The 23,107-nt window shown below is 46.6% G+C and overlaps 1 protein-coding gene across 1 annotated transcript in view; it reads left to right on the top strand.

Moving 5' to 3' along the window:
* The first annotated feature begins 316 nt into the window (after positions 1 to 316).
* Positions 317 to 23,107, top strand: part of LOC119373474 (long-chain-fatty-acid--CoA ligase 4-like) — a 60,411-nt gene continuing 37,620 nt past the window's right edge. The window contains 1 exon segment of the mRNA XM_049410744.1: positions 317 to 568. The gene's annotated coding sequence lies outside the window, so the exon portion shown is untranslated.

The following is a 23,107-nucleotide window of genomic DNA, read 5'->3' on the forward strand; positions in this document are numbered from 1 at the left end:
CTGTAGAGCAGTGCAGAGGGTAACCCTCTCACGATTCTTGTCTTTCTATTTTTTTCGTTACTTCTCTCCTTGTTTCTCTCTCGCCTGGTGGGCTTGCGGAGGATGATGCTTTCCACAAGTCTTTTCTTCCTTTCTTCATTTATTTATTTCTTGCTTTCACTCTTTCCTGGCGGCTTTGTGGAGTGTGACCCTCTTCACGATGCCTCTTTCTGTCCTAGCGAATATGCGGAGGGTTACCCTCTCCACTTTTCCTCTCTCTTTCGTGCTCTCTCCCTCTTCTGGCAGGACTGCGGAGGCGGCAGCGGAGGCAGCGTACACGGTTTGTCTGCGAGTCACGCCTGCACGCACGCGCGAGCGTCCGTTGTTGTCACGTGGGACGCCAGCGCTGGCTGGGTCGGTGAAAGGCTGAACACACACACACGTGCGCGCGCGCTCACCGAAAGCGGCGCGGACGGAAGGACTGCTTCCGAAACGGGGCTACGACGCCGCCGCAAAACTGCGCACTTGGTAGCTTCTGTCGTCGACTGACAACAGCTGCCCGAGGCGTCGAGGTGAGTGCGACCGTTACGTTACAGACAGCTTTTTTGGCTTAGAAGTCTCATCCGCTTCGGTAGCGAATTTCGATTAAAGCGTTCTGGCTGTTTCGGTTGTTTTGAATGCTTCCGTTGTCACATCGACACGACAGGAGGGGCGCATGCGATTGTAGTACGACGCGTTGTGTCAGCGAGTTTTCACGTCGCATAACGTACTTCGCCGTGCTTTCGTAACTTCGTTTTTCTTTCCCCTTTATGTGGCATTCCAGACACACCTGTCTTCCGTCTCTTTGTTGTCTTCTTGGTTACTTCTCCTTCTCCGAGTTGTATATATTATTTTGTTATATATGAATTGCGTATATTATTTTCCCATTGATGCGCTTCTTACTATTGAACTCGGGAGGAGGGTGGCTTCTAATGAGAGCACGAACACCGATTTACATAACAGACACCTTGCTCGGTCTAGTTGGTAATGATTCATCATTTTACGTATGTCGTTAATGAAGTTTCGAAAACATCGGTCTTTTGTAAGTTTCGCGTTACATTCAATGACTGATTTAGAGCAGGCTGCTTTATGCGCAAAACACACACACACACACACACACACACACACACACACACACACACACACACACACACACACACACACACACACACACACACACACACACACACACACACACCACAAAAGAAAATAACTGTACAGAACGCCTCCCGTCGTCTTATCTTGTGGTGTGAACGTTTTTCGCGCCTAAGGCAGCCTTAACATGAACAAATACCAACTCGCCCAAAAAGAAGTTCTCTTGAATTAAAGCAGAGATACGGAACAACTCCTCGAATCTCTTGGCAAACCTGACGGTACATTTCTTCAAAGTACAGTTATTTTTTATTTTAAACTGTACTTGTTTCGTTAGCATACGGTTACGCTCACACGTAACATGATCTTCTAAATGCTATCGTGCCGCCACTGATTACAAATGTGGAAAAGTAATTTGCGTGTCCGTATGTTGATACCGTGACTGAACGCGGTGTACTGTAAGGTATTCTACCGGTCATGGAACTCTTTCAATAATTGCCGATTTGTTGCTCCCCGGCTGCTCCTATCTTCTCGTGCCGGATATTTTACGTTGTAAAGTTTTTAACAGCCACAAAGGTGACGGATAAATACTACACGGACGAACGTTTTAGATATTCAGTCCCAGTACAGCGATACAAATTTTCACGCAATTGTTCGCACATTTCACTCTACGAAAAAAATCGACTATTTGGGGAGTATTTCTGTCACACAACTATATAATCGTCATCTGGCTTGCCCGCGTTTCCTTTCTTGAAAACCACCCCGCCACGGTGGTCTAGTGGTTATGGCGCTCGAGTGCTGACCCGAAGGTCGCCGGATCGAATCCCGGCCGCAGCGGCTGCATTTTCGATGGAGGCGAAAATGTTTTGAGGCCCGTGTACTTAGATTTAGAACCCCAGGTGGTCGAAATTTCCGGAGCCCTCCACTACGGCGTCCCTCATAATCATGTCGTGGTTTTGGGACGTTAAACCCCAGATATTATTATTTATTGAAAACCAGGATCTTGCCACTTTCCCATCAATAATGCTATGTCACGCTGATAGCGCGCACGCCGTTCTTGACCGGGAAATGCCGAGACCGCGGTGATAACGCAGCGAAACTACGCGAGGTCGATGTGACATAAATACTCCCCAAATACTCGATTTTTCTTAGTGGGTATGTATTCACAAAACCGCAATTTGTGTCTGCGCACATGACATATACTTAGAGTGGGACAGTCAACAGAAACGTAATTTGAAAGTGCCCAGTATATTTACTATTTTTCGTGTGTCCTTCAGTATACGTGGCAGCTCGAGCGTGCACGTTAAGAAGTAACTGTCAGCACGATGCGCCGGGCTGGGTGCGTAGACCTAATCTTATCTGAGCAGACAAGACAGCTACGTGCGTGTGTAGTCTGTGTACATACCCTTCTTTCCAAGTTTAAGCGCATTCCGCAGTTCAGAGGCTGGACCCAGATAGTATGGCTGATTGTGTGCACAACCATATCGTTCGTTTGTTTCAAGTGTCCTAGCCGAACTTCTTCCCAAGTCAAAGTGTGGGTTGACTCCCGAGGCGCCAACTCTGTATGACGTCGCGCTCGTTATTGCATTTTACGTGTGCCTCAGCATTGAAAAATAAAAGAACTTTAAAATATAGTTACATTGACAAATAGAATATGGTACAGCTGATCACGCATCTGGATCCTCAACCAATTATGCTAATAATGAGCCCATTACACAAAAATATTCGGAAATAGATGAAAGCGAGAGACGTTATAAAAGGCACTTGCGTCACTAAGATATAAAAAGTGCATACACGTGAAGTAAGATATGTGTAATTTAATCAAAGTAAATAATTACATGCGGTATACGCTGAAAATCGAAATTGACTGCACATGGATAGTGTCTTGAGGCAATGCGGCTTGCGCGACAATAATTCAGGCAAGATGTAAAATGCGATGCCAACATGTGTGTCAATAAAACAAACTAAAGCGTACGTGATTTACGGTGCTTTTGCTTCGAGGGCCAATCAGTTTTCTTGTTTTTTTTATATTTTATACATTCATGAATATCGTTTCATAGAAACAAGGCGTCATGCGCGACGATAGTTCAACCTGAAGGTACGATGCGAAAAACACGCATGGCATTACAGCTAACCAAAGTCTAGGTGAGCTGTAGTGTGCTTTGCAGAGATAGCCAGTATTTATTGGGTTGTCGGTATTTTGCATCATCGTCATCATAATGATAGTGATATTGAACATTGCACGACGCGGGCTTCTCCCGGCAATTACCAGTTATCTTTATCATCTTTTTGCTGATTGATAATTTTTATTAGCGGGAAAACCAGAAAACTCCCAAGTTAAACGTTTCTACGTCCTCCGCGGTATAATACAGTGGTTACGGTGCCCGGCTGCTGACTCGGGAGGTCGCGGGTTTGATCCCTGCCGCGGCGATCGCATTTCCATGCTTGAGGCCCGTGTACATTATGTTTGGGTACGTGTTAAAGAGCCCCAGGTGGTCGCAAATTCCGGAGCCCTCCACTACGGCATGCCTCATAATCACATATCGTGGTGTTGTCTTCTTCAAGTCTTCTTCAACTTGTCTTCTTCAAGGCTGCCTTGAAGGCAAGTCCACTTGTCGAGACGTCTCCGGCGACATCTCGTGTTCCAAGGATTTTTCATCGGTTCAAGATACCGTGTTCCCCTGAACTTCTCCTTCACTCAGATATTTACTTATTTATTTATTTGTTTATTAATTTCATTATTTACAATACCTACAGCTCCCGCGTGGGGCATTAGTGTTAGGGGGGAGCCATGAACATTGAAATACAGATAAATAATAAAATGCAAAACGGTGACACGTCATTAGCACTGACGTGTATATACAAAAATACAAATACATTTTGTTACTTAATAATTGTTACTCAACATTTCGCTGCATCACCCTGCACGAAAATAAGGGGAAATGAGAATGACGAAAGTTTTCTTATTTCGTTTTAACTACTTAAAGCCAAGAGACAAAGGAAGCCATGGAAAGCTGAAAAAGTAATAATAGCTGTTCGGGTTTAACGTCCCAAAACCACGATATGATTATGAGGGACGCCGTAGTGGAGGGCTCCGGAAATTTTGATCACCTGGGATTCTTTAACGTGCACCTAAATATAATGTACAAGGGCCTCAAGCATTTTCGCCTCCACCGAAATAGGCCGCCGCGGCCGGGATTCCATCCCGGGCGACCTTCGGGTCAGCAGTCGAGTGCCATAACCACTGGACCACAGTGGTGGGTAAAAAGCGGAAAACGAGGGAACTCTCTTGTTATTTGAAATGTGGACGAAAGTTGATAGCTTTCTTCTGCAGTAGCTCAAGCAACAACGTTCCTGTGTTTTCAAGGCTGTTGAAGAACTGCTTCTGCAGCGTCTAAAAGTCGGTGTTTCCGTCTTTCTAAGGGGGACTAAGACCGTGGCACCGACCTTGGGTCGCAACTATGTAGAGCTTAGCGTAGAACTGGAACAGCCACTCGAATTCTGCAGAGACGGCTGCGCATACTTTTGCGGCGTAAACGTCGGCAGCGTGATGGATCGCTTCCAGCTTTCCGGCCAAGTTCCCTAGGTCCTGGCACGGACCCTGCGATTTTTTTTCTTGCTCCCTTCATAATTGTCGCAAGCCCTCGAAACGAGGCGATGACGAAGCTAAAACAAAAACCACGAACAGGGAGCACAGAGGAAGTATCCGCAAAAACAACAGGAACAAAACGACTTCAGCATAGCTGTTGCTTCGCCGAGTGGCGTTCGCAAGAAATTAGTGAAAAAAGAACGAAAGCGTCAGTGACACTGGAGCTCAGTGGATTTGTACCAGCGATTTTCAATAGTTAAGGCAATCACAGGAGGTCGACCATAAAGAAGGCGTGACGTTTGTAATGTGATACCTCCCCCACTCCTTTCTCCTTCGTGAAAGAAAGCCATGTGTGATTAGTGCATATGCAGTGTTCAGTGGATATACGATGTTCCGACCCTGGGGCGGCAAAGTACTGAAAGGCTTGTGTCTGCGTTTATCTAGGTGCCATGATAGAACACCAAATGCATAGGCTTAGCTAGAGCTTGCGGGTGGGGGGTTCGAACACTCTTATCTTTGTTCTGAATGTGTAAATATATAAACACACATACAAACACACACGCGCACTTACATATAGAGGGGTCTGTCGTACAACCCTTAGGTATGTCAACACTCGTACAACTCTTAGGTATGTCAACAACCATTTATGTATGTTCGTGCGTGCGTTTGCGTGTGCGCTTGTAGGTATACGCATGCAAGATTGAAAAGAATTTAGGGTGTAGGGGTTTTTGACACCCCAACCCCCCTTCCCCTTCCCCGATCCCCCAGTGTAGGGTAGACAACCGGAAGTGTTTCTGGTTAACCTCTCTACCTTCTCCTTTTTCTGTTTCCTTCCTTCCTTACAAACCCCCTGGTTACGCCGATGTTATAATTGGTACTCAACAGCCATCCAGTGGATAAGTGAAGTCCGTCATTCATTCTACATGTGAATCGGTCGGTCGGCCAGCGTTTGAAAGTGACGTGGTACATAATGTGTCTGAAACGCCATCTTCTGTTCAGAACCAACGGAAAAACACGTGCTCCTACTCTAGTACTTCGACGAGCACTCTTCTACACTCTAAAAAAAGTCCTTTGACTGTTTTTATGGGTCCTGACTTGCCACGTGTATGTATGACGTCACACGATGACGTCATCACATACCTTGCCACGTGTATGACCCTCTTTAACACGTGAACTCTCTTAGGTGATCGTTATACTCTCGTCAAGGAGTCTTGGGACTCCAAAGAGTGTTAACGTGTCTCTTTAAGGAGAGTCACATACGTGGCAAGTAAGAACACACCGAAAAGAGTTACACGTACTCCATTTTTTTTTTCTTAGTGAAGGTGCTGTTTTCAGCGACACGTGCTTGCTGGTAAACTGCCTACCCGAAGCGAAACACAGTGTTGAGACGCTTGAGCTGGCAGAAAAAGCAGTTGCAGCAACTGTTAGTTCGCCCTGCTGATACTCGACACTACCAGTGCAAAGATTCAAACGAAACTGAACATCGCGAGAGCATCGGACGAGCTGCATGCATGTCTGTCGTTACGCTCACCGCGGATCGCCTTCCCGGTGTGCGTGGCTCATTTAACATCGCGCAGAACGAAAAAAAAAATAAATAAAACGAGGAAGTCTAGGCAGTCGCCTTGTCGCATTGCAAAAGCTACTCGGACCGTGGGCTGAAACGCATATTCAGCAAGATACGAGCCTATTCTTCAAAGACGTTTTAGTAGAAACTGGACTAGATAAGCGTTTTTGATGAGCAGCTATGTGTTGCTGCACACGAAGTGATGTGTTAGTTTGTAGAACTTGGGACATAAATGCGTGCGTGTGAACGTTCTGTTTCAATGTGAATTCCTTCAAGCGAGCTGTGAATTGCCATGTTATTAAGGCGAAAGCCTTATATGCCTCATGAAATGCGAAAATTGACCGTCGCCGGCGTCAGCACGAGGGATGCAAGAAATCGTCACATGATAACGTCATCCTATGACAGTCGCTTTGCACTGCCTCCGTGGTCGGTGGGCGAGTCACGGAGGCAGTGCAAAACCAGGCAAGGTGCAGAAAGCTTGCAATGCCTCCGAACCTGGAGGCCGTGCAAAAACACATTAGGTGCAGAATGCTTTCGGACGGGTGCTGGGGAGGATAATTGCGCCAGAAAAAGAGGACTCTTTGAGACGTCTTAGGCGAACGCATAAGGTAGCCTGTGAGTTTTTTTTCTTCTTTATTTGCCTGAGTTTGCTTTGTTTTTCCTTTATTTGATCATTTTTCTTTTCGGGTAACCACTTTTTTTTCGCTGCAGAACTCATACAAGTAGAGTAGCCGAGGTGACATAAAGATCAAAACCCTCTCCACAGAAAACCGCTTAGAACAAAACAGATATCCACGCTATCACTCTAAGAAAAAAAGGTGTCATTTGAATCTTCTTTGCTACACATAATGACCCTCCTATATGTAGCAAAGAAGTCTCTTTAAAGAGTCACGTTGACTCTCTTTAGGAGATCCCTGGGACGCGCGACTCTCCAAAATAGAGTCAGCGTGCCTTTTTAAAGAGAGTCATACATCCCACGACTCTCCTAAAGAGAGTCAACGTGACTCTCTTAAGAGAGTTATACATAGGAGAGTCACATATGTAGCAAAGAAAACACCTTTTCTTCTTAGAGTGTACTAGAAGAGCTTCTAGTACACTCTATCCACCCACAGTCGTTGTCGTCGATTCCCTCGGCAATTGCACGTGCTTCGAGGCGGCGGCTGTTTCCACCTGTATATTTAAGCAGCTACGTGGCCGTGACACGCTCACGCTTGCATAATGAAGCTATTCGAAGGACCTCCAGCGATTTCCGAAGCGCACGTGGAGAATGGGAGAGTCCTCCGGTGCAAGCTTTTCATGATTGAGGAACTGACTGAAAGACGCGCTAATGGTAAGGACAAAGTCAAGGTGCTAGGAATTAACTTGGGCGTCATCCCAAAACACACGTACTCGTTGGCGTTTTATTTCGAGTAGAAGGAAGGAAAACGGGGAAGATAGGAAAATGAGACAGGAATAATGTTAACCAGTTTAGATCTTTGCGGCACACTATGATCTGCTGTCTTCAAGTAGGTGAAATTTACGTGATTTGATGCCAATATTCTGGAGGTTCTGCCAAGGTCCCTCTCTATGTAATACTTCAAGCAGGAGCCTTTAAGGAAACAATAAACGTTGCTGATGATGATGACCAAATCCAATGCAAGTGGCAGTGCTAGACTGTATTTAATAGCTGTTATCTGCAGTTACAACGCAAATATTTATCTAATTATTGTAAAGTCGCGCTGTATTTCTTCATAAAGCGAGTTAAATGAGCCACTCACATTGTATGCCACAGTTGCCTGCTGGCGGCGAGCATTCCTAGAAAGGTGAAATATATATATATATATATATATAATATATATATATATATATATATATATATATATATATATCCCAAATTTCTGAAGTGCCCCACGTCCAACGTCTCGTTAAACACGGTACTGGCTTCACGAAAGCGATCGCGCATAGCAATATATTTCACCCAGAAGTGATGTAAAAGAACTTTAGGTAAAAAAAAAATGTTTAGTTTACAATTAGCTCAGTGTTCGTATTACGCGGGGGCAAAAGAATACACCGTTATAAGAACCGCACTCCTATAGGGGGGGGGGGGCAGTGTTTTACCGCGGCGCTACTCTCCCCCCTACCCCCCGCCATTGGTCGAGTACGAAAGAAACCAGCTCTGCAATGGATGCAAAGATGAAAGACGAAAATGAAGCTATGACGTGCTTTCCACAAACGCCTGCCATTGGTCTCCGGGTTTCCTGGGGTACAGGGGGGTACTCAGTGCAGTTCTTGGAATTCAACATCAGGGGCCTTCGGCCGTCATTTTCTTTAAAAACCTGCTTCGCCATAACGCTATATACTTAAACAAAAACGGAACAGGTCCCACTGAATCAAGGTACGGCGCAGATTTCTTAGAGAATTGGGTAGGGGGGTCTGGCCCCATGTTTGCCGTTGGGTAGATTAGAAAAGGAGCCAAAACTCAAGCTAAAAGTAGGCAACGTAGCCATGCGATTCAATTTTAGCCCCAAATTTGCTGCCAGATAGAACAAAAGGGACATTATGAACATTTTTATTATTGAGCAATAAATAAATGTGATATTAAGTTAGCGAGAACGTAAAATAGAGAGCACAGTATATTTCCTTCTTGCTAGGCCTTCAAGCCACGGGTAAGTTGCAAATAAATTAATAAATAATTTAAAGTTCAGTGCGCTTGTATGCGGTTTGTCTAGAACATATAGCGTTCTTGCCAAAGTAATTTATGGCCAACAACTCATAAAAAAAAAACATTAAACGTTGCACCCGTTTTTCCTTGAAGCCGTAGGCCGAAATTAATATACAGTTACCATAATAACAGCCCAGGTTCATTCTGTTGCAGATATTTTTTTTTTGTCATGTTCACGCAAGAACACGCGCCGTGCTTCAGCATTAAAAAATGGTGCGCAGCGTCAGTCTAGATATATTGGGCGGCGTCAGTAGTGTGTTAGCCACGTCTTTGATAGCAACAACTTGTAGGTTTGGGAGAATCGGTTCATGATGCGGAAACTATAGAAGCAGCGCGAAAAACATCAGTTGGCAGTACAGCGCTAGTCCTGTTGTGCGTGTTCCTTTTCTTGTTGCTTTTTTTTTTTCGCGCTACTTTTAGTTTTCCCACGTCTTTGCTTGCGTGCTACTTCGTCCCACCATTTTCGCACTCGCGCCGCGCGTTCAGTGCCGCGATGCACAACAGCCCGCTGGCGAAAGTGGGGGAGGGGACGTGTGCATTCATCGGCCAGCACGGCAGAAAAGCTTAGAAACTATGGTTATTCTATATATTTGCTTGCTATTTCATCTGCAAAAAATAATAAAAATGGCTGGCAAATGCGCCACAGTCGAAGGTCAAAGTAGCCAGAAAGTAGCCGTGGCGCCAACGTGAAACTACGCCTGTGAAGGTCAACGCACTAAAGCCAATGTCAAGGGTAGTTCGTCTTCGAAAGGCTTCGTGCACAGAGAAGACAGAAAAGGAGTGGCTGCTCTGCGGGGTTTTTCGGTGCGACGTTGTAATCAGGAACGGATTTCCGGCACTCGTGGGCTAATCTGGTAAGCCGATAACGGTTTTTCGGTGAATGTCGACCGCGGCGTCTCGTTCGTTATCGCATTCGTACTTCCTGCAACGCGTGACAGACGGGCACCGGCCGGTGCATAGTTGGGACTCGACATCTGCACGTGGCCACAACGTGGGGGAAATGACGACGCCTTTGAAGCCCGAAGGAAAGAACCTAGCATTCGGTGTTTATTTTTCTGACGAACAACACTGTCGTACTTATATCATTATCGTGCACGACGGCAGAAAATCGTCCTGTGTCGTGGAATTAGCTGTGCTCTCGATCTCACCGGGTCCGGCCACTTCACGAGTACGCTATAGCGTAAGGTTAGAAAGTTGCATTAGGTTCGACGTGAGACGGGCGCCCATAGATGATACATCATTCAATGAGCAACGCTATATAAGGACGAAGAAGAGACCGAAACAGCACAGCACAAACTCTCAACCGGCTTATTAGATAATAATAATTGAATAATAAAAATTGCTGGGGTTTTACGCGCCAAAACAATCATATTATTATGAGGCACAGCGTACTCGGATTAATCGCCATATGATCAACCACCATATGATTGAGGCACAGCGTACTACGGATTACTCGTAATTTCGACCACCTGGAGTTCTTTACCGTGCTCCTAAATCTAAGCACACGGGTGTTATCTTTCATTTCGCCTCCACCGAAATGCGGCAGCCGTGGCCGGGAATCGAACCCGCGCCCTCTAGCTTAGCAGCGCGACACCTTACGTTCTTAAGTTTTGCATGTGTATATACAGACGCACACATACAAACACACGTACCCCTTTCACCTCGAAAAAAAGTTTGTGGCTGCGCCTCTGCCTAGCGTCGTAGGTGCCCGCCTTGGAAAGGGGGGGTGGGGGAGCCTCCCCCCCCCTCCCTCCCGTCCTGTTATCTCAGGGGGGCGCCAAGTCAGACCCATATTTTTACTCACTCGGATTCGTCCTGTGGTTGTTTAATGTGCCGGGTTGTGGACATGCAGGTTTTTGACGATAGTGGTGGCGGAGTACCATCGATGTTGTGCTGCAAGAACGTTTTAACGCGATAGCGTTAAAGAGCTCGTATCGCAGAAATTCCGCCGTCGGCGTCGGGGCCGTTGGTTGTGAGCGAAAAATCATCATCTTGTCCGTGAGCGAAAAATGGAAGAAGCTGCAAATAAAATAAATAATAAAAATATTGGGTCCGAGTGAGAATCGAACCCAGGGCGTCTGCGTGGCAAGTAGGTGTTCTACCACACAGCCACGCCTCTGCTTGGAGCTGCACTGAAAGTACTTTCATGCTTCCCCAAAAATACGCGTCCTGTATACAGGTGTCACAGTACGAGATGTTATATCACAGTAATATTGCGTGGTACAAGCGTACATTGCCATCGGGCGTCGCACCATGTCAATATCATAACGACTTCGTGGTTTAAAGAGAGCCACCCATTACAAAAGGCACACACATTACTGCGCGTATTGCCTTAAGACTACGTAGTGGGTGCATCGCAACTTCGAAAAAGTTTCTCGCGCATAATTGCTCCTGGTTTAAAGCATGCTACCCATTACATAAGGCACACACCTTAGTGCGCGCATTCTGTTAAACACTCGTAGTGTTTGAACTGCGCACTAGAAACAGAATATCGCTATCGCGTTCAACTCTTAAAGGCGAAGCTTAGGCGTCCCCCCAATTTTTTGCTTCCCAGCCACCATTACCCCGCAAAGCTGGTGACCCATGGAAGGCCGCTGTGGGAAGGACGTCATCGCTTCATGTTTCATTTCCAGTAGATAGATGCCGAAAAGTGAGAATCATCGTAATAATATAGATACTAATAAGAAACGTCTACATTTTGGTTATAAGCACGAGAAGACCCTTAAACCTCTCGCATTTGTGTCTTCAATCCAGGCAAACTTAGAGAAGCATTTCTGTCGGTACGATAGTCACCACGTCAACGTCTTCATTTTCTTTATATTTTCTACCCTTCTCCGAGGTAGGATGTACAATTGACCAATTGGCCAAAGAAACGAAGGAACCGCTACTCCATATCTGTCTGTTTGTATACTGCTTCACATCTATACAAGGCGGAATCGTTGATTCCGCAGGTGGCCTGGATGTATACGCGGAGAAGTTCACGCTGCTGACACTGGCGAAGAGCGTGATCACGCACAACTCCCGGTTCACTTCCGTCCATCCATTGCGAATTCTTGAATTCTTAAGCGTGTTTTCTTACGGACCCTTCCAGAGACAGAAAGGGGGGGTGGAGGGCTGCGGTGAAACTTGCCGCTCCCCCTCCCCTCCCCCTGCTGGAGAACCCGGAGTAAGCGTATGTCTAGCACGGTACTCCAGATGGACATGAATGATGAAGCGACAGACACGGCACATACACAAAAAGCGCAATCTTCAACATAGTTAACAAAGTATCTAACTGAAATCGGTCAGAAACTGGAGATTTCTGGGGACAGCTCTCGGTTTCAGCGGTGGACGTGAAATAGGCTCGAGGCAGCGACGATGAACAAGACATAGCTGTAGTGACGAATTGAGGCTGTGCAACAAGATAACTCGCTCGCGCGTTGGGTCGCGGCATCCACGGAACGCGCTGTGTAGAAACACGAGCTTTGCTGTAGCGGCGCCATGCGTGTCAAGGTTACGCGGATGCGCGAAGCATCAAAACAGTAACCGCGACTCTCCGAGCCTCAGGAGATAGTGAGCGTGCCAGGCGTCGTGACCAAATAGCCCCTGAACTTTTTTTTTTCTGTTTCGCTGCCGTGAGGGCTGTTTATGGTAGAAGGGTATCTCGACACATCAAGCTAGCTGTTATCAGAATTGCGAATTCGTGCCTCTAGGTCATCGGGCGGAACATAAAAGCGACTGTCAGCTGGGGCTCTTCGCACACATTTATGAGCCCGGATAGCATGCGCTGTATGTATATCTTGGGAGCGAAACCTTGGTGTCCGTTGCACAATGTGATTTCTTTTAAGCGAAGCTTTCATAACTCGCAGATGTCACGGCGGCGTCGTACGCAAAAAAACCCGGTGGCGAGCCCAGAAATGTGGCCCCCCTCGAAGGTGCTCCGGTCACGCGCGTATTAGTATGCGCCGTTTTCCGATAATCGATGCTTTCTCGATCGTGGGCTTGAGGCGATAAGCCGTTTCTGATATGGCAAGTCTGTTCTTTCATCGAGGTTGCCTGTCATTTCACGTTGACACGTTTCATTGTTGCCTGGGCGTGAACGCATGGCCGTCGCTGTTGCCTGTAGCAACTGAAGCGTTGCGCTGCTCAGCACGTGCATGAAGGTCCAATTCCTGGCATGAAAGAAACAGTTATATAGGGGAGAGCATTGCGCTATGCGATAGAAAGAAAGAAAGAAAGAAAGAAAGAAAGAAAGAAAGAAAGAAAGAAAGAAAGAAAGAAAGAAAGAAAGAAAGAAAGAAAGAAGTACGTGAGGCACGCACGCGCCATGCTTAACATGGCCCCCTTTTCCCTACCTGAAGGGCTCTTGAATTTCTTTCTTTTTGTGATGGTGCAATGGAAGAAAACGGGACTCAACACGTGCCATGAACAGGCAACCGGCAGGGCCCTTTGCGCGTTGATGTCTCGCCTTTCTGTTTCCGAGCTCTCTTTTTGTCTGAGAGACTTGCCCATTCATTGTCCTTGGAGTGCCACGCGGTGCGGTAATTAGCAATTGCCGTTGACGTTAAGCTGCCTAACGAGACGCTCATAGCGCTGGGTAATGAATGGCCCCAGCTGGCGTATAACGTTCAAGAAGTATATACCCCCCCCTCCCCCCTTCCACACTCCAAAGTTATCGTAAAGAATGTCAGGAGCCTTCATTCAGCGATACCGTATTGTTAGATTGGCTTCGGGTTCTTTCTTATTGAGGCGATCGCACGTGTGCCCTTGTACTGTATATACGCCTGCTTATTACTTTCTTAATTCGTACATTATTCTGTAAAAGAGAGAGAGTCATTGTGAGGAGGAAGGGGGGGGGGGCAGTATTACATTTTTCACTAGGGGCACGGAGAAGACAGACCTACTCTGCTCAGCAATATATGCTGACTAAATGCTGTCTCTCTGCATACCTATGCTCCGTTTTATACATCAGGTGCAATGCTGTCGAAGCTATGCAAGAAGTGCAGTCTACAAAATGTGCAAGTCCTCGCGTCTCGCGCTTGGATTTCGTCGTTGTCAAGAGTGGCCTCCACGATTGGCTCCGGCGGCGCGCTACCGGAACCAATCACGGAGGCCACGATACGAAAACGAAGAGAACGTTTAGCGATCGAGAACAACCTACTGACAACCGTGTAAATAACTGGGTTTGTTTATTTCTAAGGCACAAATCATCTTAATTCATTAGTCAGTCTCAAAACGAAAAAAAAAAACACCATAACGGGTGGTAAACATAGGGATCCTTATGCATTTACGTAAGACGATTCGAAAACGAAAGCCATCTTATTTCTCATTTCATTCTATGTAATGATCCTCCCCCGCCCCCTTCCGAAAGCTTTCTGCACCTAACGTGGTTTTTTGCACAGCCTCCGTGATCGGCCCACATTTGACCAAGCGACGATGCCATGTATGACGTGATCGTGTGAAGTCATTATGACGTCACAAACTCGACTATCTGTGACGTCATCACGTGATGATTTTTTTCCCATCACTCGTGTTGACGCCGCCGACGGTCAATTTTCGCGTTTCATGAGGCGTATATAAGGCTTTCGCCTTAACAATTGGACTATTTCTTGGTGCGAACGCGCATACTGCAAGAAGTCTCGCTATCTTCCATAGCGTTGCACCTGATGTATGAAGCAGAGTATAGTGATTGCGGAGAGGATGTCGCCCCGCGGTAGAGAGATGATATAACTTATCGATGGTGGATGTAAACGGCGTTGGCAACGCGGTGGTGACGTATATCCCAATAAGCGCGGTCGCGATACTGAGCCTCTATTGCAACTGCTGCTTGACTGTACTACCGAACGTTCAGTGCAAGCGCACGCACTGTTGGAATCCTGTCGACGTGATGAAATCGCCGCAAGTGCTGGCGTACCGAAGCTGGTCAGTATCGTACTATGGAGAGATTTGTGACGACACGTCCCTTATCAGCGGGTGGACGCTAAAGTGCACATGACGAAAGACAGACCGCATACAATGGCGGGGATACGTTTATAGACGCCAGACGGGATATATCACACACTCATGGCGATTCAGAAAAATCGCTTATCAGCATGTCCTTTTGCATCATGTCAGATACAATCGCGAATGCACGTGGAAACATGTGCGCCTGGTTTCGTCCTGTGGAAACGATATTTCGGTTCAACCGCGCGTACTTTTCGGTTCTTCAAATTAAAATCATATACTATACGCAATCCGATTCGTACCACGTTTTGGACACTAGTTTCCTTTAGCGGTATCGAAGTAGCAGCTGTAGCAGCTTTACGTTACTTGGTAGTCGGCTATTATAGTAGCAGTTGCTACAGTATAGTTGCATTATTATTAGTAGTAGTAGTGACACTATTAGTAGCAGTATTGTCTTAGTAACATGGTTGACGTTTCTTCATAGTAGTACAGTAGCGATAGTTGCACACTAGTTGCAGCACTGGTAATAATGATGGTGGTAGTAGTAGTTATACTAATAGTAGTAGTGTTAGTAGTAGTAGTGTAGATTTAGTAGCATATAGCAGATTCACATGTCATAGTAGTAGTGCAGCGATAGTTGCACACTAGTTGCAGCACTGGTAATAATGATGGTGGCAGTAGTAGTAGTAGTATCGATTTAGTAATATAGTAGGTTGACGTGTCATAGTAGTGCATTGATAGTTGTACGCGAGTTGTACCATTAGAAATAATGATGGTAGTAGTAATAGTCATAGGCGTGCGCACAGGAGCGGAAGTGGGGCGCAATATCTACCCCATACTTTGACTTAGTAGGGGGGGGGGAGGCTGCCATGAACCTTCGCCCCCCCCCCCCCCTCCCGCCTTGATTGGGAACTCTGCGCACGCCTATGGTAATAGTAATAATATAGTTTTAGAAAATGACTTTTAAGCGCTCGTTTTTAGTTGTTAGACACAATATTAATGAGAAATAACAGACAATAATGCCACGGAAAGTATAGGAGATGTTGTAGTGTAGTGTTAGTAATATAGCAGGTTCACATGTACACTAGTTGTCGGAAATGTGTTGTAGCACTAGTAGTGATCTCAGTATTATTATTATGGTATTATTAGCAGCAAAACCTGCGGTTGTAGCTGTAGTACTAGGAAGCTGAGAGGAGTGCTTGTTCTATCTGTATCTTTGTGTTTTGTCTCTTCTTTCTTTGCGCTGTTTCCTTAAAAAGAAAAAGCAATTATATGTTATAATAGTAGATTCAAGTAAACCGTAAACCTCCACATTGAGCAAGACACCGCGGCGTCTCATCTCATATTCGCATCCGGACAAAACGGTCAGCCTCCACCGACGTCGCGACAGCCGGCAAGTATATATGGTGTGGTCGGCGTTCCATCCATCATTGTTTGCGTGACGCCCAGACTGTTTTGAGCCACGCTAGGCTGCCCCTCACGCCACGCACGTTGCCTTAGTGCCCAGATAGCGGAGGCGCCGCAACGTATTTCCCAACCTTTGCTCCCTTCACCACAACCGAGGCTAAGTGTCGCTTCGAAGGCCGGAAACAAAGGGAGGCGCGACAGCGAGGACTTCAAAAAAAAAAAAAAAAAGAAAAAGGAAAAAAAGCCTACAGCTCAATTGGCGCGGCGACGCCGTGCCAGAAGTTGCTCGCAGTCATAGAAGCACGCGGCAACACTGCTGTAGACAAAAAGAAAATAGAGCATCAGCCCCGACACTTGATTGCTACGTCAGCAGGCGCGTGCGCAGTGCGGGCGAAAGTTATGACAGCGCATCCTAACAAAGAGCCTCGACCAATACGCTGTCACGTGGACATACCACATGTAATATAATGTGGTAGAAGAGTAAAATAACAACCAGGCGTCACACAATTTGAATTGCGCAACGAGTTGGACGTTTTAAGGGGTACTGACACCATTTTTCGAAGACGAGTTCACTCTGCCATACAAATCTCCTGCATGCAGTGACGCTTCTGAACAAGTGTGAAGCTGAGCAAATGCTCATATGATACTTTATTTTGATATTAAAGTCAATTTTCCCATGGCGCACCTACCGACATCGACACTAGCTTGACGTCAGGCTACGATACTAATACTGGTGACTTCATGCAGCAGTCTGGCCGGTCTGGCTAGTTATCACTACATCAGGCACCAAAACTTTCAAAATGGCCGATCGTGCGTCGCCAACGGAGACACGGTGCGGATCGGCCGTGGAAACGTCGCGATATCGTGTGCGAGCAGGTGACAAGAAGCTCATACCGTGTTGTGACGTCAAGGTTCAGTATAGGAACCGAAACTAGCTTTTAAAAAAAAACGCCAGGCCTGCGCTGAAATCGCAGCACTGTCACAGCGAAAGCTGGAAGAGCGGCGTTTGTAGAGCCCGTTGTAAGCTCTACAATGGTACCCACTACGCCATAAATCACAATTTCTGTGAAGTTGGGAAGCACCTACTGAGACATTATTCGTCATTCTGCGGAGAAGCGAGGCACCAGCTACACGTCTGTAAGGCATTATGTGCACTTTGTTGACGCGACGACTGATGACAATGAAGAATTATGGCTCAGCCCTTTGTAATGGGTTGGAAGCTTTAAACGGCCCACCAGTTATGCAATTTGCATTGGGTGACGCCCGGTCGCTATTTCCCTCTCCCGTCATGCTGTATAACATACCTTGACGTGGGAGAGAGACGGGGGGGGGGGGGGCGAAGACCTTTACTGAGACCCCGAGGAAATGGATCATGCGCTTATGGGCTTCCTTGGCAACCAATACAAGTGCACTTGCGAGGAACCCACTACACTATAAATCATTGTAATTTTACTGAGACCCCGAAGTTATGGATCATGCGCTTATGGGCTTTCTTGGCAACCAATACAAGTGCACTTGCGAGGAACCCACTACGCTATAAATCATTGTAGTTTTTGAGAAGTAGGGCAGCACGCACTGTGCCATTTTTCGTCATTCTACGGAGAGCTGTGGTACCTGCTAAACACATGTAAGGCATTATGCGCACTTAGTTGATGCTGTGGCTGATGACGACGAAGAATTATAGGAATGCTTCCAACCCTTTGTAATGGGTTGGAAGCATTCAACAACGTACTCGTTGCGAATTCGCATTGTGTGACGCCTGGTTACAGAATTCGCGTTGTGCGACGCTTGATGCTTATTTTACTCTTCTATCACGCTATATTGCATATGCTAATGTGGTTCCTTCCCGACATGAAGCCTGTATAGGACCTTTTTGCAAAGCAGTTTCAAGCACCGGCATGGCTCAGAGGTTGAATACTGGGCTCCCACGCAGAGGGCCCAGGTTCGAACCTCGTTCCATCCTGGAATTTTTTTCTTATTTAGTTTTTTTTTCTTATTTCGAGCGATACTGGTTACGGACACCGGCGGCGGCGGCGGCGGCGGCGGCAGCGGCGGCAGCGGCGGCGGCGGCGGACAACTACGGCGCCAAAAACGGCCGGTGAAATGATCTCATAACAGCTTTCGCTGTAAAACATGCTGCGATTACTTTTACAAGGTGCACTCGCGCTTAGCAGTTCATTTTCTAGGCTCTTCAGCGCTTGGCCGCAACTAAAAATTTTCGTGTCAGTACCCCTTTAAAGCGTCCAACCTATTACAAAGGTCTCAGCTATAATTCTTCATCGTCATTAGTCACAGCATCAACAAGGTGCACAAAATGCCTTACAGATGTGTAGCGGGTGCCTCATTCTTCCTCAGAAGGACGAATAATTGCATAGTGAGTGCTTTGAATACAGTATACCGGTGACTCTAAGAGAAAATTAAAAGCAGATCAATTGCTATTAAGGCCTTGCTGAAATATTTCGTGATGGTGAAATAAAAGCCCTCTGTAGGACAACGTGTAATGTCGACATCAATCACTGCGCATGTCAGGAAAATTTTGACTGCGAAAATTTAACGCCGTACACGCGTTTCGGCCGATGATCGTGGCGTGGGCCACCATGTTCCAGACCTCGACGAATGCTAAAAAAAATGATGGAAGCTTCGCACTTGTGGTGCCAAGCCTGAAGGAAGAGCTGAGCTGGGTGGGCTTTCTTTTTACTCTTTACTTTTTCTTTCTTTCTCTCTTTCTTTCTTTCTGTTTCTTGTATCTCTTTTGTGTATCTCTGTTTGTTTGTATTTCTTTGTTTCTCTCGCTCTTTCTATCTTTAATTTTCTTTCTTCCCTTTCTCTCTCTCTCTTTGTTTCTCTTTATTTCTCTCTTATCTTTGTCTCTTTTGTGTCTGTTTCTGCCTTTCTATCTTTTCATGTCTTTATTCCCTTTCTATTTTTCTCTTTCTTTCTATCGCTTTTATCGCTTTCCTTCTGTCTCTCTATTTTTCTCTCTTTCCTTCTCTCCCTCTTTCCTTCTCTCTTTCTTATGTTTCACGTGCACAACTTCGCCGTTTAGAGTTTTCGTTGAACGCTCGCACCGAGCCGTACTCGCTAGCGGGGCTTGTCCAATTCCTTTGGCGCATACCCGCCCGCGGAGTTTTTTTTTTTTTGCAACACCAGACAAACATACGGCGGGCTAAAACAGCTTCTCGCTGTTAAAAGATGATGAAGGATGCCATGCCCATGCCCCCCAAAAACTGTTTTAGAGAACACCGTGATTATACACTTTCCTACGGTAAAACTACCTTACGCATCATGAGACAACTCCCAAAGGAGATTTTGCGTGGATTTCTTTTAAATGCGAATGCATTTCTTAGTTGGGCTATGTCAGGCATCCGGCGTTGTCCGCGACGCCCTCTCCCATAGCAACAGCTGCCGGCGCGCGCGCTTATCCTCGCCCCTAGCAACCGGAGCATGTGGTGCGAGAGAGTGTAGGAGAGGGTAGGTGCAGTGCTTCGCCGCTCCTTCTCTCGCCGTTCGCTCTCTCTCCTCCCTGCGCCCCACTCTCCCGTCCGCTCGCGCCTCACTCTCGACCGTTCGCTGGCTAGGCGCCTCTCAAGGCGATGGCAGAAGTCGGTGGAGGCGAATGTCTGACGGCAACGGTACCCTCTCTCGGCGCAAGAAATGCATTCGCATTTCCTCACGATTCCCTTCGGGGAGGTGGGGGCATTTTTTTCTTCTTCCTTGATGCTCGCATTACTTCGGCCTCACTGCACGCACGCGGGCTGCATGCATCGTGCATCCTGTCTAGCTCAACGTTTCCCTCGCATTCTGACCTCTCCTCGTTACCATAGGCGTTCAGGCTGCCAGGCTTCCTCGTTAACTCTCTGTAGTCTAGGAGACTCTAAACGACGGGAAAAAAGGGGCAGTGGGTAGGATTGTGCGAATATTCGGAAATCTCGAATCGAATAGTGTTCTATTCGATTCGTACCATTCGGTACCCGAATCGAAAATGAGATATTCGAAATACCGGACATTTTTCGAATAATTTCCGAAAATTGGGCACGTACGCACGCACTGTTGCTTTCCCAATAGCCTGCCTTCGCTTCTCGGGGGAGGCCTAAGCTGTGCCGCAAGGAAAGCCACAGTGCAAACGCCCTCCGGCTCCTATTCTATTTGCATCTACCTCGAATTTTCGCTCATGGCCAACGCTGCTTTTTGGCTCACAACCAAAGACGCCGCCGCCGCCGACACCGGAATTTCTGCGAAACGAGCTCCTTAACGCTGTCGCGTTAATAACCAGCACTGACGGAAAAATTCTAAAGGAACAAAACATTTAACATCGAGGGTACACTTTTCTTCCTTGTTTCAATTATTGGACTACCAAGATACACGAGGCCCAATCTTTTACGAGGCTATCGATGCTGTACTAAGCACAGATGAAGCTGCTTCTGTTCGAAATTCTGTGTCGCCGAAGCGAAAGTGTCCTCAATCTGCTACGCTCATCATGAGATTCATGATGTCGGATTTCATCAAACATTAATTTTTATACCTCAGTTTTATTTATAAGGTGGTGACAAAGCACCGCCTTGAGTTCTGAAGTAACCGCTGTATTTCAACCTACAGTTACAAAATATCTCGTAGTATTTCACGGCTTAGACGAGCTTACCTCAGTTTAGATGAATGTGGCATTTTTGTAGGTTAAAGTTAATCGTAATGTTCCTTTGTTAATATTTGTGACTATTAGTTCCAAATAAAGTATTGCTAAATTCTAGAACTGTTTTGAAAATGGTTGCCTTGCTATTCGAAAACTATTCGCATAGTATTCGATTAGTATTCTTGTTCGACTCGGTGTCATCACTCTTCGATGCGTATTCCATTCGCTTCTAAAATTTACCATTCCGCGCCCCCCTAGCGGTGGGTCGGCTAGACTTTGTTCATTTTGCTACACTGCTAGTGGAGATGGAATGGAAACCGTTGTTTGGGGGCTCCGATGCGTTTCGTGCGTAATTGAACGCGGAAGGTTGAGTAGGCCTCCAATTAGAAAAAAAGATCTTCCTCTTCAAGAGTCTCTTGTCCTATTTTTCCTTTACGAAAACGACGCAGTCGTTTAGCGACTACCGCGTTCTGTTTACGACGGATACTTTTGGCATTTAACGACTACCACGCCCTGGGAGGTTTTCCGCTTCAGTTAGCAAATAAGTCCCCCATTTTTCACTGCCGGACGCTTCGACTCCTTACGAAGGAAAGTGTTCCGTCATTGAGTGACCCTTTCTCATCATCAGCAAAGCTCGTACGATTGAGTGTTTACATTCCTCGAAGTCGACAAGCGGGTGAGGCCTGTTATATGCCTTGCCAAGATTGCGTTCGCAGCATTCTCAGCAGACGCAACCAGAGTGAGGCGATCAATAGTAGCGCTTGCCTGTCACGTGACCAGGGCCTATTTCTCCCTTAATTTTTTTATGACTAGGCTTCAAGATCGGGACATGACGGCCCCATACCTAGTTTTTTTGCTTCCTCCATGCTATACTCGGTTACAACCTAAAAAAATGGCAGCGTATCTGCGTGCTTCGCTGCAAATGTCGTCGAAAGACGATAGGCTTCTGCCATTTATGTCTTGCCTTGCCTCGGACAGCGCCTCCTCTATGTTGAATCGGCCGTATCTGGCTGGCATTGATAAAATAAAGGAGGCGCTGCGTGAGATATGGACGCCATCTGGCAGTGGCGTCGGGAAACATGAGCTTGTGCAGAACACAGGGCCACTGCCAGATGGCACCGCCATATCATCGGTAGAGGGCTTTTTCGTGCATAGCGTCGCATTCAGAGCAGCCTGAGAAACAATAGGGTCTTCAGAACTACGTATCTATGTATTTTCTAGTAAAGGAACACACTACCTAATACTTAGGTATTGCTGTTGCGCCTCAGATATGCGTAACATTTGCTTTTTGATCGACAATGTGCACAAGTATGAACGCAGCTACCAGTTCAAGATGGCTCGGTGTTGAACAAGTGCTTAAACTTTGGCCGGGTGGCTGAATCGTGTGACACAGACAGACCAAAATTTTTGCGTTCAAGTATCCTATCGTCTTTAAAAACTGTCAGTTCCGCCCACAGAACCGCGCCGCACCTGCCCTTTACCGGCGAGAAGACAGTCGTGCTAGTTGGATTCCGCTCGAACCGTAAGTACGTTTTCTCGGCTAATGTAAATACCCTGCATATTCGAAGTTAAAGGTTCCTCGTTACTACCTAAAACATTGCGTTTGGCTGAGAGCGATGTGAGAATCCCTGACGAAATTTACCAGAACGTTCAAGTTTCCGACCTGAAACGGGCGATACAAACGGTGTGTGTATGGGAAAGCCAACTATCCGAAACACTCGACAAGTGCTTGACGTCACGAAAGTGAGTTAGTGAGCATTTATGCAAATTCTATGTGGGAAGGACAGCGATTGCTGTGGGTGAAGCTGGCATTTTTTCTTACGTTGTTACGTTGTAATCGAGTATAGTATCTTTCCTTCCTCCATGCCTCGAGATAGAGAGAGATGAAAACATTTATTGTAAAAAGAGGAGAGAGAGAGAGTTTGGAGGCCAAAGCATGACCCCCTTACATGGTCGGCGTCCCTAGTCCGGGACACCGCATAACGAGGCCCCGCCTCGCGCTCGTCTCACCAGAGTCCGTTGAGACTCCAGCGAGGAGCAGTTGGGGAGGGCGGTCTCGCATGCCTCTCGGGAAGGGGTAGAAGAAGGGGCAGGTGCGGACTTTTTCTTTTTTTACATGCCCACGCCATGTGGAAAATTCACAGGTCCCCCCACAGTGTGGGCACCGCCCATCCATGTTCGGATCAA

The sequence above is a fragment of the Rhipicephalus sanguineus genome, chromosome 11 (genome assembly GCF_013339695.2).
Source record: "Rhipicephalus sanguineus isolate Rsan-2018 chromosome 11, BIME_Rsan_1.4, whole genome shotgun sequence".
Taxonomy (NCBI): domain Eukaryota; kingdom Metazoa; phylum Arthropoda; class Arachnida; order Ixodida; family Ixodidae; genus Rhipicephalus; species Rhipicephalus sanguineus.